Raw genomic sequence first — 17500 nt, 5'->3', positions numbered from 1 at the left:
GTGGCCAACTACAAGAAACGTCTGACCTCAGTGATTGCCAACAAGGGTTTTGCCACCAAGTACTAAGTCGTGTTTTGCAGAGGGGTCAAATACTTTTTCCCCCCATTAAAATGCAAATCAATTTATAACATTTTTGACATGCATTTTTCTGGATTTGTTTGTTGTTACTTTTTGTTGTTGTCTCTCACTGTTCAAATAAACCTGCCATTAAAATTATGGACTGATAATTTCTTTGTCAGTGGGCAAACGTACAAAATCAGCAGGAGATCAAATACTTTTTTCCCTCATTGTAGTAGGGAGTAAGTAGTTTCCAACAGGCCAATATTCTATATAGGTTAGAGCAGAAAACGCCGCATTTAACTGCAATGACCATAATCCATTGTGTGCCTTCTTCTCTCACAGACCAGAGAGGGAGAGAAGAAACAGTAGATGTGCAATCGAAAGGGATAGAGAGCAGTTGCTTCACGAGGTATCTCTACCTGAAAATACATTATCTAAGTGATTGATAGTTGGCATTCATCAGTCAAAAGTATGCCTGATTTACTTTTAAGAACTACTAAAATAGTGATTTTGTCAGACAGCATAGGCAGCAGCTCTATAGAGATTAGATGACTTGGAATTAAATAATTAAGTCATCAAATAAAATAAATGTAATATACAGTACACAACAACTGAACTAAGGTATTAAAGTAAAGTAATGTGAATAAATTATGGTTAATAAGTGATAAGCAGTAATAGACAGTCACTACCATCAAAAAGCACTAATCGCTCAGCGCTACCACAATGCAAACTACTAGAAATAATAAAACAGAAGAATAGGAACATCAGTAAAAGGCTCAGTAGAATAGAATGAACCTTTTAGCATCAGTATAATACAGGAAGGCGCAATTTATAGTCCAATATTTACACGTGTTTTGGGGAAGGAGGGATTCGGGGGGGGCAAGTGTTTAAATTGTGCAGTATTTAGAAATCATAATAAGACTCTGGCATTGATGTATATAGTTGTGTGTGGGTGAGTGTACTGCATACCTGTGTGAGTGTGTGTGTGTGTGTATGTGTGTGTGTGTGTGTGTGTGTGTGTGTGTGCGTGCGTGCGTGCATGCGTGCGTGCGTGCGCGTGCGTGTGTGTGTGTTTGTTTGTGAGTAAGGGCATGTGTGCTAAGGTGCGGAGAATCAGAGCAGGTGGTCAGTCCAGTTTTGATGGCTTGTAGATAGACATTTTCTCTGAGCCTGTTGGTATCAGACCTCATGCTTGGTATCAGACCTCACGGTAAGTGTATGTGTGTGTGTGTGTGTGTGTGTGTGTGTGTACACACAGGGGACACACACACTGCTTCAGCATCAGGAGAGCTGTTTATCATCTCTGAAGAGGGTTTGCTAGCTCTAAGAATTAGCAAGACAGGTCCAGCATGCCGAAGGGGTTGAACGGAGATGAGAGCATCGATCACAATATTATCCATGTAGGTTGTGGCAATATTGGTTATGGTCATCAGCAGTGTTGTAGTACTCGAGTCCCGAGTACTTGTGACTCGACTTGGACTCGACCATTGGTGACTCGGACTTGAGACTCGCCTTCTCGACCACTCGCCCTTCCATGCCTTGTATTTGCACTTGGACTGGATAGGCTAATAATGTGTCCATTTTGTTATAATGTTTGAGTCACTCAAATAGCATAAGCCACGGCAAAATGTGTAGAATTGCAGTAAATTAGCTTTAAAGCTGCAACATTGTATCTCCGCCACATGGCAAAATGTGTAGAATTGCAGTAAATTAGCTTTAAAGCTGTAACATTGTAAATCCGCCACATGGCAAAATGTGTAGAATTGCAGGAAATTAGCTTTAAAGCTGCAACATTGCATCTCCGCCACATAGCAAAATGTGTAGAATTGCAGGAAATTAGCTTTAAAGCTGCAACATTGTATCTCCGCCACATGGCAAAATGTGTAGAATTGCAGTAAATTAGCTTTAAAGCTGCAACATTGCATCTCCGCCACATAGCAAAATGTGTAGAATTGCAGGAAATTAGCTTTAAAGCTGCAACATTGTATCTCCGCCACATGGCAAAATGTGTAGAATTGCAGTAAATTAGCTTTAAAGCTGCAACATTGCATCTCCGCCACATGGCAAAATGTGTAGAATTGCAGTAAATTAGCTTTAAAGCTGCAACATTGCATCTCCGCCACATAGCAAAATGTGTAGAATTGCAGTAAATTAGCTTTAAAGCTGCAACATTGCATCTCCGCCACATAGCAAAATGTGTAGAATTGCAGTAAATTAGCTTTAAAGCTGCAACATTGCATCTCCGCCACATGGCAAAATGTGTAGAATTGCAGTAAATTAGCTTTAAAGCTGCAACATTGCATCTCCGCCACATAGCAAAATGTGTAGAATTGCAGTAAATTAGCTTTGAAGCTGCAACATTGTATCTCCGCCACATGGCAAAATGTGTAGAATTGCAGTAAATTAGCTTTAAAGCTGCAACATTGCATCTCCGCCACATGGCAAAATGTGTAGAATTGCAGACCTTTTCTTTAAAACAGCAACATTTTGTCACCACGGCCAACAGGAGGGCTTCTTCGGTCGGCGAGCGCACAATTGGCCACGCCCATGCCACGTCCACCACCTAAGCCCCATTTTGATCCAAAACAAGAACTTTAAAACAAAGTCTAGCTATTGGTCTCTCCCTCCCCTTGAGTATAGTAAAGTAGGCTGTCTTTGTCATGTTGCTATGCCCTCCCACTTTCCCCCCTACATCCCATAGCCAGATTCGGACAAGTCTCCATTTAGTTTTAACGCTGAAAGAAAAAACATACACAAATATCAGTGGGTGATTTCAAAAAACTAGTTGAGAGCCTGAATTACCATTCATATATGTAATAAATAAGTAGTGAAACACAGGCATTGAGTAGAACTTGTGAGGTAGTAATGAATGGTAAATTAGTTGGTTTCCTTCACAACAGCTCTGCACTGCGCTGCAAAGCACAAGAAGTATGAATGCCCTGACTTCTGCAGAGGCCATATCACCATAAAAACAGATTGGCCATGCAGTGCCTTTAATCCATTGCAGAGGATGGGGGATGGCACAGTCCAAGAAGAAGGGGAGTGTGGCTGAAAGGTGCTCCATGGTCAATCCCACCCCTGCATTGGTCACGCTGAATTTACGGTGATATGGCCTCTGCAGAAGTCAGGGCATTCATACTTCTTGCGCTTTGCGGAGTAGCGCAGATCTGCTGAGCAAAGTTGATGTGAATTAAGTTGTCAAGGAAGTGAGTTTGTGTTCATACAGGACCTCCCGCCCGCCATCTACTGTCAACCTATCATGTCAATGCGGAGCTATATGGAGCTCTCCGCATTGTTACAAAATTTGGAAGGCACATGGCAATGCTGTACTTAATTTGGCCTCTGCATGCCTCCAGAGGCTCTGCAATTGCGTCACACCATCCATACTGCGCCTTCGACCACATTTTCGGATCAAGCATTAATCTCTCTCCAGAATGCGTTCTCTCCACCAATTTGAGCACATTCTTTGTTTCAATTATTATTATTTTTTAACCTTTATTTTCCTAGTCAAGTCAGTTAAGAAAAATAGATTATTTACAATGACAGCCTAGGAACAGTGGGTTAAATGCCTTGTTCAGGGGCAGAACGTCAGATTTTTACCTTGTCAGTTTAGGGATTCAATCTAGCAACCATTTAGTTACTGGCCCAACACTCTAACCACTAGGCTACCTGCCGCCCCTTCATAACTTCATTGTGTGAATTGTTTGCATTTGATTGTTAGTGTCTATCAATTCCCCATTACATTGATCCCCAGTAGACCATATACCATTAATTCTTATAATTTATCATCTACAATATTGTCACATGCGCCGAATACAACAGGTGTAGACCTACCATGAAATGCTTACTTACAAGCCCTTAACAATGCAGTTCAAGAAATAAGGCTAAGAAAATATTTACTAAATAAACTAAAGTAAAACATAAAATAAAAAGTAACACAATAAAATAACAGTAACGAGGCTATATCCAGGGGACACCGGTAGAGAGTCAATGTGCAGGGGTACAGGTAAGTCGAGGTAATTAGTCATTTACGTCAACATTGGATCATTCAGAGATCCTCACTGAACTTCTGGAGAGAGTTTGCTGCACTGAAAGTAAAGGGGCTGAATAATTTTGCACGCCCAATTTTTCAGTTTTTGATTTGTTAAAAAAGTTTGAAATATCCAATAAATGTCGTTCCACTTCATGATTGTGTCCCACTTGTTGTTGATTCTTCACAAAAAAATACAGTTTTATATCTTTATGTTTGAAGCCTGAAATGTGGCAAAAGGTCGCAAAGTTCAAGGGGGCCGAATACTTTCGCAAGGCACTGTATGTACAAACCCCTAGGATAAAGCCTTGCGTTCCTATTTTTTTATTTGTTTCGCGCTGTTGACAGTAGAAGCACTTGATTCAGCAGCCCTAGTGCCAGGAAGGCAAAGTTTTCCAATTTTGAACCATTTCATGTGTCCAAAGTTATTATATATTTATTTTGATTTTTTAAATTTATGCTTTATTTAACTAGGAAAGTCAGTTAAGAAGAAATTCGAATTTACAATGACGGCCTACCTCAGCTAATATGCTGGGCAAATTTGCTGGGCAAAACCGTCCTATGGGACTCCCAATCACGGACGGTTGTGATACAGCCTGGAATCAAACCAGGGTCTGTACTGACGCATTTAGCACTGAGATGCATTGCCTTAGACCGCTGCGCCACTCTGAAGCCATTCGGGAGCTATAGGCCTACCACTGGCCAATCAGATATCGCAGATCACCGTGTCTGCAGTTTCCTTGCGCCGTAGACTGCAAAAATAAGCCTATGACCTCCAGCAATGTTGATAATGTGAGATTTCAAGACTTTTAAAACTATGACAAGAGAGAGCAAAGAGCTGCTGTTTTTATGAGTAAGTACATGTTTAAATTGTTATTCAGCACCATCAACACGATAGCTTGTGATATTATTTGCTGCTTGTGTATTTTTTTATGTCAAGGAATATTTCACTTTCTCTGGTCATAGGAGAGAGTAACAACATGAATTGGTGCATGAGGCACAAGTAATGCAGTGTGACCTAAGTTTCGCCATCAGCTGGAAGACTGTACCTTTTTCTCAGTAGAAGGAGGGAGAGATGAGGGACGGTGAGTCGGGTGAGAGGCAACCTCGTCACTGCTCCCTCCTGCCCCTCAGACTGACCAGATGCAGGTCATCAGGCCAGTAAAAACAAAGCAAATTATTATGCTCACTCAGCTGTTCCTCACAAGTAATACAACACATGGTCTATAACCTAGTGGTTAGATCGTTGGGCCAGTAACCAAAAGGTTGCGAAAGTGAGCCTGACTCAGAAAAGGTTGGTGACCCCTGGCTTAAAGCATCAGACAAGGTCAGTGCATATAGTTGATTTGATTCAAAACACATAGGGTGTGTCTGTATACGGAAAAATGCATGTTTAAAAATGTTGACCAATCGATTGGTCGAAAGAACAGTCGACTTTCGGTTGACCAAGATAGTTTTTTTTGTCGGGGACAGCCCTAGAACATACTAATTAAGCTATAAGCTTGTCGTGATGTGTGTTTTGTACTATATATATATATATATATATATTTTTTTTTATCCCTTTCCTGTTGGACGCCTTTTGCCTTTTGTTAGGCCGTCATTGTAAAGAAGGTTTTGTTATTAACTGACTTGCCTAGTTAAATAAAGGTTCAATAAAATAAAAAATAAACAGGCCTAGCTCAGTTGAACACACAACAAAGCATGCAGCCTTGATAAACTCAGCCTTAATGAACGCAGCCTTGATGAGCACTGTGCTGATGAGCAGACCGACTCCTTTCTGAAATTTCCACATTGCACTGGGCCAATCAGGCTAATGAGGCTCTCACTTCCTCCATTCGAGCTAAAGTGGCGATTGATTGGGGGGTGGGAAGCCTTTACAGAGGGGAGAAATAATTGCTATGAATGGGCAATCTGCAAACTCATTCACTTTTTGTTTACCTACATACCGGTCATTAGGGATTGACTCTGGGGGCTCCTGTTAACTTGTCAATGTCAAACATTTAAATGAAATATAAATCAGACTGCTGTAAATTATTCTGGGATAATTTGTCTGTCTGTTTTGGAGTGCTTCAGCATTGCAGTGGTTGCTGATGGTGGTCCGACCGAGCGGAATGTGTGTGCGTGTGTGCATGTGGGTCGACAGACAAACTTCCTAACTACAGTGTGGATACAGTTGGCCTACAGTAGAGAATTCACAGTTAGAGATACACTAACTAAAACTGACAGAAAAAGCCTGAAGTCACTACAGAAACCACAGCAGAGATAGCAGTCAGTTACAATACCTACAACCTCCAGCACACACGCACTGCTGGGGAGAGTGACTTACAATGGCTAGTTGAAATTTATATATATTTTTGTTGTTGTGCATTTTGCTATTTGCCTCGACTCCTGCATGCTTTGTTGACTATGAACTTTCTTGTTTACCCAACCGTCTGACAGACTATGTTTGTTCCCGCACTCATGACTCTGACTCTCTATTGGTTACACAGACTTTTGGCCTCCCATCCTATTCTAACCACCTTTCGCCACCTTTGTATTCATGTTACCTGATATAATTGCTGTATAATATGATCTTGTGGCCATCTAATGCACATTCACATGTCATAAATCAACACAGATCTCTCCCTGTCCTCTGCCGTGCCTTGATAGTATTACTGTTGATGATATCTGGAAATGTGCATGTACACCCTGGCCCATCTACAGCCCCAATTCTGGTTTCTGCTCTGATATCTGCTTCACGGATTCCTGCTCTCGTAAAAGCCTGGGTTTTAACATAAAATGGGTTTTAACATAAAAACATCAAATTGATCAATGAAAGTGTGGGTTCACAGCTCCAATCCAGATGTGTTGGTCATTACTGAGACATGGTTAAGGAAGAGTGTTTTGAACACTGATGTTAAATTAACCTTTCTGGTCATAACCTTTTTCGGCAAGAAGATTTTCCAGAGGTGGGTGCGTCCACCAAGTCTGTCCCCAAACAATTTGATTTGCTGGTTTTAAGCATTAAACTTTCAAATAGCTCTTTGTTGACTGTTGCTAGGTGCTATCGTCCTCCATCAGCACCGGCCTGTACCCTACCTGCCCTAAGCTCTCTCCTGGCCCCTTACACTAAGTCTGAATTTGTCCTGCTAGGTGACCTATACTGGGACATGCTTAAACCACCTGACCAAGTCCTAAAGCAATGGGACTCCCTAAATCTTTCTCAGATTATTACCAATCTCACAAGGTATGACTCCAAACACCCAGAAAAGGCTACTCTCCTTAATGTGATCCTGACAAATAATCATGATAGGTATCAGTCTGGTGTTTTGTGTAATGACCTTAGTGTTCGTAATGGCTGCTCAGTGAAATTACCTGTCCTGATTGGTCATAGACGCTTGCTAAAAAACTTTAATGAGTAAGTCTTCCTTCATGATCTGGCCTCTGTAAAATGGTATAGAATTAGCTTGATCCCCTCTGTTGAAGACGCTTGGACCTTCTTTTTTAATATTTTCAGTGGTATTGTTAACAAACACGCCCACATAAAGAAAATGAGAATTAAAAACAGTTTCAGCCCCTGGTTCGATCGTAATCTTGCAGAGTTACTCCACCTCAAGAATTGCATTTGGCGAAAGGCTCGGGACACGCATGCTCAGGCTGACTAGCTATCGTTCAGACAAATGAGAAATAAATGCACTCAGGCTATCTGGAAGGCCAATGTTAGTTACTTTAAGGAGCAGTTCCCTCTCTGTTGGTCTAACACCAAGAAGTTCCGGAAAACGGTAAAAGACCTGGAGAATAAACCCTCCTTCTCACAACTTCCCTTAATGTTGATGATGTGGTTGTTATTGACAAGAAGCACATGGCTGAGCTCTTTAATCACAACTTCGTTAAGTCAGGATTCCTATTTGACTCAGTCATGCCTCCTTGCCCGTCCAACATTTCTTAATCTCCCACACCTTCTAATACGACTTCCCCCAATGATCCTCCCTCTTTTTCCCCTGCCACGCTACAAAGTTTCTCCCTGAAGGCGGTCACTGAGTCCGAGGAGCTCCTTAAAGGTGACTCCAAAAAGCCATCTGGGTCAGATGGCTTAGACCCTTTCTTCTTTATGTTGGTGCCCCTATCATCACCAAGCCTATCTCTAACCTTTTAAACCTGTCCCTCCTTTCTGGGGAGGTTCCCATTGCTTGGACGGCAGCCACGGTTTGTCCTTTATTTAAATGGGGAGATAAAGCTGATCCTAACTGTTATAGGCCTATTTCTATTTCTATCTTCTACAGCCAGAGATATAGGATAACCAGCAACCAGTAGAGTAGAGATAGCAGTCAGTTATAACACCTACAGCCAGAGATATAGGCCATCCAGCCAGTAGAGTAGAGATAACAGTCCGTTATAACACCTACAGCCAGAGATATAGGCCAGCCAGCAGCCAGTAGAGTAGAGATAGCAGTCAGTTATAACACCTACAGCCAGAGGTATAGGATAACCAGCAGCCAGTAGAGTAGAGATAGCAGTCAGTTATAACACCTACAGCCAGAGATATAGGATAACCAGCAGCCAGTAGAGTAGAGATAACAGTCCGTTATAACACCTACAGCCAAAGATATAGGCCATCCAGCAGCCAGTAGAGTAGAGATAACAGTCCGTTATAACACCTACAGCCAAAGATATAGGCCATCCAGCCAGTAGAGTAGAGATAACAGTCCGTTATAACACCTACAGCCAGAGATATAGGCCATCCAGCCAGTAGAGTAGAGATAACAGTCCGTTATAACACCTACAGCCAGAGATATAGGCCATCCAGCCAGTAGAGTAGAGATAACAGTCCGTTATAACACCTACAGCCAGAGATATAGGCCAGCCAGCAGCCAGTAGAGTAGAGATAACAGTCAGTTATAACACCTACAGCCAGAGATATAGGCCAGCCAGCAGCCAGTAGAGTAGAGATAACAGTCCGTTATAACACCTACAGCCAAAGATATAGGCCAGCCAGCAGCCAGTAGAGTAGAGATAACAGTCCGTTATAACACCTACAGCCAGAGGTATAGGATAACCAGCAGCCAGTGATGAAAACAGTAGCCCTAAGTACAGTGTAGATAAGTAGGGAGGTAGTCTACCTGTGGGGCCTTTGCTGTAGATTACCTCCCTTCACTGAGAGGGAAGCAGTGGAAATCACTTTAACTCACTCTGTGTGTGTGTGTGTGTGTGTGTGTGTGTGTGTGTGTGTGTGTGTGTGTGTGTGTGTGTGTGTGTGTGTGTGTGTGTGTGTGTGTGTGTGTGTGTGTGTGTGTGTGTGTGTGTGTGTGTGTGTGTGTTACAGTGTTTAGGCATTGAGGTTGAAACACAGCTGCTCTGCGCCTGCCTGCCTGCCTGCCCGCCTGCCTGTCCTGGACCGACGGGATTGGCGTTTATCTTGTATCTTAGCTACTGCTGCCACAGTGACAGTGAGGGTTCACCACGGCAACCAGGGGACTCTTATCTCTCACACCCCCTAAGAGGCTGGAGACCAGGGAATCTAATCAACGAGAACATTTAGCCCCTACCCATACCTCCCATAACTCAAACTGTCTGACAGCAGGTAGTCTAAATTGAGCTGTGGGTTTAATTCAAATAAAATAAATAAATAAATGCAATTTAAAACAACTACAAAACTAAAAGCTTGTTGACTTTACCAGAGTATAGAGTTGGGCACCTCACACATTCACCTCATCAGTCCAATGACAATTCACAATTCATTGCGTAATCCATCTTAATCAAATAGCCCATCAGAGACAATATATCCTCCCCTCAATCTCTTTCTCTCTCTCCGCTGAGGCCGGATGGAGTGATTGAGGGGTGTAAAGAAAAGGATGTTTTACCCTCCAATCCGCCCTCCTCCCCATCACTAAGACAGCTCTTAAGTGCTTGTGGGTTTTTATGTTTGCAGTGTTTTATAGGAGAATGCAGGAGCCAGCAGCAGTAAAGGGGTGAAGGGGTGGGAGTGGGTGGGGTGGGGGAGTTACTGTAAATCCAATCTTTATTGAGAACGACACAAACTACATAAACAGTCCTCCCCTATCCTCTCGCCCTCTCTACTGATCGATCAGCAGCACAGTGAATGAAGTGATGCTCGTGTGTGGTTCTGTGTGCCACCCCCCCCCCCTCCCCCGACCAAACTCTGGTTACCATAGTGACAGAGATACTCAGGAAAGGTCTCCTTGATCCCTCTCTCTGTTACTTCTTTCTCACTGTAGCTTTGTCCAAAATCCTACCCTATTCATTACATAGTGCACTACTTTTGCTGTGCACAATACTAGTGTCCACATTTGTCTGGCCAAAAGTACGGCGCTATATAGGGAATAGGGTGCCATTTGGTTTGGGACACACCCTCAGTCAGCCCGTCTCGTTCCCTCACCTTGCTCTGCCTGTCCCCTTTCCTCCAGGGGTTGTTTACAGCTCTGTTTCACTTGTTATTCAGTGGCACTTTTCATAGTGAGAGTGGGACTCTATAAAAAGCCTTGTAAAAAATACAGGCTGCTGGCTCTGATGTTGGAGCCAACATGATGTTAATGAGAGATTAGTTATTCACACAGCACCACATCGACGGCCATGATGTTTTATGATGGTTGACACTAAATGACCAATGAAGAAACATCATTTTCTATGCTAAACCTGATTATCAAGTAGCTATTTTGATGTTGGACTGGACACACCACACACTGTGATGCTAAATGAATGACAAACAAAGTACGGATGATTAAAGTCTAGCTATGCTCACAAAGCAACTTCAGGCTGATATAGCATGATACACTTGACTTTACTGCCATCTGGAGGTGGAAAGTTACACAACACACAAATGGCACTGAGAAACCAGTTTATTGTATCATATTAACTTATTTCTAAATTACACATAATAAATACAATTCTGATCAGTTAATACTATAGTTTAAAAAAGGCCCTAGGAGAGGCCCTGCAGACAGCCAGTAGGGCGATCTCTTGCTGGAAACTGAGAAGACCACAGGGTCAGGGGTCAGGGTGGTTAGTTCAACAACAGAAGTACAGCATAAGCATAAGCTCTTTATAAGCTCTCTGGGGGTCACTCTGAGTACAGTACAGTAGAGTCACACACACACACACACACACACACACACAACGGAAGATACGGTTTTCAACAAACTCCCAGAGCATTATTTCCCAAAATGGAGGAATTATAAATTTGGGTGGGTAATCAGGTTAACTGTGACCTGATTATGATGGGATCACGATCACGATAACGTATCAACCCTCAGGCCATAGCCTGTCTTGGTTAGAGTCAAAACTCTATCAGTACAATAATACTTCTCATTTCACAGTGATTTGTCGCATAGAGAGTCCCGAGGCCTCAGGACATACACAATATGTTGTACTATAACAAATGCCACTTATTATTACTATAAGTAACGTTACCTAAGATGTAATTCCTTTAAGTAGTGCTGTCTTACTTATTACTAGTATGTTACGTTATTACTAAGTAATGATATTACTAAGTAACGCTATGTTATTAATAATTAATGTTGTTATAATTAAGTTTTTACTAGTAATGTTATGTTATTACTTAGTAACATAATAATGCCCACTTCGCACCAGCGAATGCACCTGACGATTTGCAACACCGAAAATATTCTAAATTTGGTGCACAACAATATCACTAGTATAAAAGTCACCACTACGGGAAAGATGACCAACGGCTTTAAAACGTGAAGAGAGAGTTGATATTTAAAATGAAATTATGTGAGTGTGATACCGAAGTCAAACCGCCACAGAACTACAACGTTAGTTTCAGGTGTGTATTCAGCTCGGTAGTTAGTTTCGTTTTCGTTATATAAAGCACTTTTATTCAGTTTGAATACGGAGGAAGAAAAACTTGGCATGTGTCATTTTGCTGTAAACAATGACGCATGGAATGTACCAAATAGGAGGGGAGATTTATGACCTATATACGGCATGACCATAAAAGGAATGTCTGTCTGTCTTGTTGTGTTATACGACACCATGCAGAGTATAAACAAACTGTTCATATCGAGCTTACTGTTTCTCTGTCTCTCTCACCACCCTCTACTGGCCAACAGCTAAAAATAAATCTTACTGTATAACGTAATTTGTAGCCTAATGACAGAGACGGGTGGAAAATAAAAATAATGCAAATGTTACTTAGAATTCCCCTCCCTTTTCTCATCTCCTTTTCCTCATCTCCTCTTTCCTCATCTCCTCTTTCCTCATCTGTTCTTGTACACTATTTATTTTGAGGTCAGTGACCACAGAGGAAACATGAGAAGGAGAGAAGAGGAAATGTATAACTGCCTTGCTTTAGCTTTTGAAGGATGTCTCAACCAAGTTTCAAAGCAGCATACCACCCTGCATCCCACTGCTGGCTTGCTTCTGAAGCTAAGCAGGGTTGGTCCTGATCAGTCCCTGGATGGGAGACCAGATGCTGCTGGAAGTGGTGTTGTGGGGCCAGTAGGAGGCAACCTTTCCTCTGGTCTAAAAAAAAAAATCCCAATGCCACAGGGCAGTGATTGGGGACATTGCCCTGTGTAGTGGGTCTGTCTTTCAGATGGAATGTTAAATGGGTGTCCTGACTCTCTGTCGTCACTAAAGATACCTTATCATAAGAGTAAGGGTGTGGCTAAATTCCCAATCTGGCATTAATACCACCATGGTCATCTAATCATCCCCAGTTTACAATTGGCTCGTCCCCTCCCTTGTAACTATTCCCAAGGTTGTTGCTGTAAATGAGAATGTGTTCTCAGCCAACTTACCGGGGGGTAATATAATAATGCCCCTTACTTGTGAGTGTGTGTCCTTCAATTGTCGGGTACTGCAGGGTTCCCCAACTGGCAGGGTGCTTTTAATTGAACTTATATGATGATTGGCATCACTTTTATAGTATGACAACCGGCAAAACAGTTGATTTTTCAAATACCCACGTGGGTATAACCAATGAGGAGATGGCACGTGGGTACCTGCTTCTATAAACCAATGAGGAGATGGGAGAGGCAGGAATTTATTTTATTTTAGCCCTTGGCAACGCAGACGCTCGTTGGTGAGCGCAAGCAGTGTGGGTGCAATAATTGAAAAACATAGATTCCTAAATTTATTAGGGTATTATTAGGGTATTATGCAAATGTGATATTTCAGTTTTTTTTATTTTTTTTTATAAATTAACAAACATTTTTTTAAAACCTGTTTTTGCTTTGTCATTGTGGGGTATTGTGTGTAGAGGGAAAAAAATGTTCAATCAATTTTAGAATTAGACTGTAACATAACAAGATTTGAAGGGGTCTGAGTACTTTCCTTATGGGATCGTATACAAATGTAAGCAAATTTTTAAATGATTTTGTTTTAGTTGAATATAACATCTGTTTGGGCTTCTTGCTGTCAATTTTCAGTCTACAAACTATTTGTAATTATTTTCCGGCCCCCTGACCATCTACTCAAGAACAAATTGGCCCGCAGCTGAATCTAGTTGATAATCTCTGGCTTTACTGTTTGTATCCCATGATGACCCCTCTCATCCCCAGACTTACACACAACCAATGAGACTGACATACGGTCGATATAACTGACACACACACACACACACACACACACACACACACACACACACACACACACACACACACACACACACACACACACACACACACACACACACACACACACACACACACACACACACACACACACACAAACTCAGTATCACTGTCACTCATACTTCCGGTGTCCGGAAGCTGACAAAAGAGGAACACCCTTTTTTTTGTCAGCACTGACACATGTACTACACATCATACGTAGACCACAGCTCGAGACGCACGCCAGCAGAGAGACGTAGAGGGGAAGTGTCACAGGCAGGGTAGTTTGCAGAACAAGCAGAAGAAGGGGAAGAGGGTATTCTTGTTATAAAGTTGCCAGAATCCCCTGCATGTTGGACGGTGGAGAGGGTAAGATGCACCAGAGTGTGTAGCCTATGTCAGATGACCTGTCTTGTGTGTGAGTGTTTTGACCCAGGGTCTCAGTGAGAGATAGAGAGAGGAGATGTTGGAGGATGGGATAGAGGCTTGGATGTGAACAGAATAGAATGGCAGTAGGTTTCTATTCTATTGATGGGCCAAAACTCTCACTCTCCTGTACTGTGAGTAGAACAAGACAACTAGTTAAGTTACAGAATGCTTAACCTATACCATGTTGTTATTACTATACTTGACATGACACACACACATATGCACACACATACATATGCACACACACACACACACACACACACACACACACACACACACACACACACACACACACACACACACACACACACACACACACACACAGTTGGATATTTGGGTGGACATTTGATGGTGGTGGGTAGGGTTGAGTAGTGTTGGGTAAGGTATGGTTGGGTTGGGTTGGGTTGGGTTGGGTTGGGTTGGGTAGGGTAGGGTTGGTTAGGGTAAGGTAGGGTTGGGTTGGGTTGGGTAGGGTTGGGTAGGGTAAGATAGAGTTGGGTAGGGTAAGGTAGGGTTGGGTAGGGTAAGGTTGGGTTGGGTAGGGTACGGTAAGGTTGGGTAGGGGTGGGTAGGGTAAGGTAGGGTTGGGGAGGGTTGGGTAGTGTAAGGTAGGGTTGGGTTGGGTAGTGTGGGTAAGGTGGAGTTGGGTTGGGTAGGGTAAGATAGAGTTGGGTAGGGTAAGGTAGGGTTGGGTAGGGTAAGGTTAGGTTGGTTAGGGGTGGATAGGGTAAGGTAGGGTTGGGGAGGGTTGGGTAGTGTAAGGTAGGGTTGGGTTGGGTAGGTTTGGGTAAGGTGGAGTTGGGTTGGGTAAGGTAGGGTTGGTTAGGGTAAGGTAAGGTAGGGTTGGGTAGGGTAGGGTAAGACAGAATTGGGTAGGGGTGGGTAGGGTAAGGTAGGGTTGGGGAGGGTTGGGTAGTGTAAGGTAGGGTTGGGTTGGGTAGGGTAGGGTAGGGTACGGTAAGGTAAGGTTGGGTAGGGTTGGGTAGGGTAAGGTAGGGTTGGGTAAGGTTGGGTAGGGTAGGTTAAGGTAGGGTAGGGTTGGGTTGGGTAGGGTAAGGTAGGGTTGGGTAGGGTAAGGTAGGGTTGGGTAGGGTAAGGTAGGGTTGGGTAGGGTAAGGAAGGGTTGGGTAGGGTAAGTTAGGTTGGGTATTGTAAGGTAGGGTTGGGTAGGGTAGGGTTGGGTTGGGTAAGGTAGGGTAGGGTAGGGTTGGGTTGGGTTGGGTTGGGTAGGGTTGGGTAGGGTAAGGTTGGGTTGGGTAAGGTAGGGTAAGGTAGGGTTGGGTTGGGTAGGGTAAGGTAAGGTAAGGTTGGGTTGGGGTGGGTAGGATAAGGTAGGGTTGGGGAGGGTTGGGTAGTGTAAGGTAGAGTTAGGTAGGGTAAGGAAGGGTTGGGTAGGGTAAGGTTGGGTTGGGTAGGGTACGGTAAGGTTGGGTAGGGTTGGGTAGGGTAAGGTAAGGTTGCGTTGGGGTGGGTAGGGTAAGGTAGGGTTGGGGAGGGTTGGGTAGTGTAAGGTAGAGTCAGGTAGGGTAAGGTAGGGTTGGGTAGGGTAAGGTTGGGTTGGGTAGGGTACGGTAAGGTTGGGTAGGGGTGGGTAGGGTAAGGTAGGGTTGGGGAGGGTTGGGTAGTGTAAGGTAGGGTTGGGTTGGGTAGTGTGGGTAAGGTGGAGTTGGGTTGGGTTGGGTAGGGTAAGATAGATTTGGGTAGGGTAGGGTTGGGTAGGGTGAGGTTGGGTTTGGTAGGGTACGGTAAGGTTGGTTAGGGGTGGGTAGGGTAAGGTAGGGTTGGGTAGTGTAAGGTAGGGTTGGGTTGGGTAGGTTTGGGTAAGGTGGAGTTGGGTTGGGTAAGGTAGGGTTGGTTAGGGTAAGGTAAGGTTAGGTTGGGTAGGGTAGGGTAAGGTAGGGTTGGATAGGGTAGGGTAAGATAGAATTGGGTAGGGGTGGGTAGGGTAAGGTAGGGTTGGGTTGGGTAGGGTACGGTAAGGTAAGGTTGGGTAGGGTAAGGTAGGGTTGGGTAAGGTTGGGTAGGGTAGGTTAAGATAGGGTAGGGTTGGGTTGGGTAGGGTAAGGTAGGGTTGGGTAGGGTAAGGTAGGGTTGGGTAGGGTAAGGAAGGGTTGGGTTGGGTAGGGTAAGTTAGGTTAGGTTGGGTATTGTAAGGTAGGGTTGGGTAGGGTAGAGTTGGGTTGGGTTGGGTAAGGTAGGGTAGGGTAGGGTTGGGTTGGGTAGGGTAAGGTTGGGTTGGGTTGGGTTGGGTAGGGTAAGTAGGGTAAGGTAGTGTTGGGTTAGGTAGGGTAAGGTAAGGTCGGGTTGGGGTGGGTAGGGTAAGGTAGGGTTGGGGAGGGTTGGGTAGTGTAAGGTAGGGTTGGGTTGGGTAGGGTACGGTAAGGTAAGGTTGGGTAGGGTTGGGTAGGGTAAGGTAGGGTTGGGTAAGGTTGGGTAGGGTAGGTTAAGGTAGGGTAGGGTTGGGTTGGGTAGGGTAAGGTAGGGTTGGGTAGGGTAAGGTAGGGTTGGGTAGGGTAAGGTAGGGTTGGGTAGGGTAAGGAAGGGTTGGGTAGGGTAAGTTAGGTTGGGTATTGTAAGGTAGGGTTGGGTAGGGTAGGGTTGGGTTGGGTAAGGTAGGGTAGGGTAGGGTTGGGTTGGGTTGGGTTGGGTAGGGTTGGGTAGGGTAAGGTTGGGTTGGGTAAGGTAGGGTTGGGTAAGGTAGGGTAAGGTAGGGTTGGGTTGGGTAGGGTAAGGTAAGGTAAGGTTGGGTTGGGGTGGGTAGGATAAGGTAGGGTTGGGGAGGGTTGGGTAGTGTAAGGTAGAGTTAGGTAGGGTAAGGTAGGGTTGGGTAGGGTAAGGTTGGGTTGGGTAGGGTACGGTAAGGTTGGGTAGGGTTGGGTAGGGTAAGGTAAGGTTGCGTTGGGGTGGGTAGGGTAAGGTAGGGTTGGGGAGGGTTGGGTAGTGTAAGGTAGAGTCAGGTAGGGTAAGGTAGGGTTGGGTAGGGTAAGGTTGGGTTGGGTAGGGTACGGTAAGGTTGGGTAGGGGTGGGTAGGGTAAGGTAGGGTTGGGGAGGGTTGGGTAGTGTAAGGTAGGGTTGGGTTGGGTAGTGTGGGTAAGGTGGAGTTGGGTTGGGTTGGGTAGGGTAAGATAGATTTGGGTAGGGTAGGGTTGGGTAGGGTGAGGTTGGGTTTGGTAGGGTACGGTAAGGTTGGTTAGGGGTGGGTAGGGTAAGGTAGGGTTGGGTAGTGTAAGGTAGGGTTGGGTTGGGTAGGTTTGGGTAAGGTGGAGTTGGGTTGGGTAAGGTAGGGTTGGTTAGGGTAAGGTAAGGTTAGGTTGGGTAGGGTAGGGTAAGGTAGGGTTGGATAGGGTAGGGTAAGATAGAATTGGGTAGGGGTGGGTAGGGTAAGGTAGGGTTGGGTTGGGTAGGGTA

The 17500-nt window shown here is 44.2% G+C and overlaps 1 protein-coding gene across 1 annotated transcript in view; it reads left to right on the top strand.

Annotated features, from left to right (window-relative positions):
• The first annotated feature begins 13677 nt into the window (after positions 1-13677).
• LOC110504641 (fermitin family homolog 3) overlaps positions 13678-17500 on the top strand; it is a 19440-nt gene continuing 15617 nt past the window's right edge. Inside the window, exon 1 of the mRNA XM_036970503.2 lies at positions 13678-14031. The gene's annotated coding sequence lies outside the window, so the exon portion shown is untranslated. The remainder of the gene's footprint in view (positions 14032-17500) is intronic.

The sequence above is a fragment of the Oncorhynchus mykiss genome, chromosome 25 (assembly GCF_057628025.1).
Source record: "Oncorhynchus mykiss isolate SJ-2025 chromosome 25, ASM5762802v1, whole genome shotgun sequence".
NCBI lineage: Eukaryota > Metazoa > Chordata > Actinopteri > Salmoniformes > Salmonidae > Oncorhynchus > Oncorhynchus mykiss.
The sequence above is the reverse complement of the archived record's forward strand: the minus strand, read 5'-3'. Positions and strand labels throughout refer to the sequence as shown.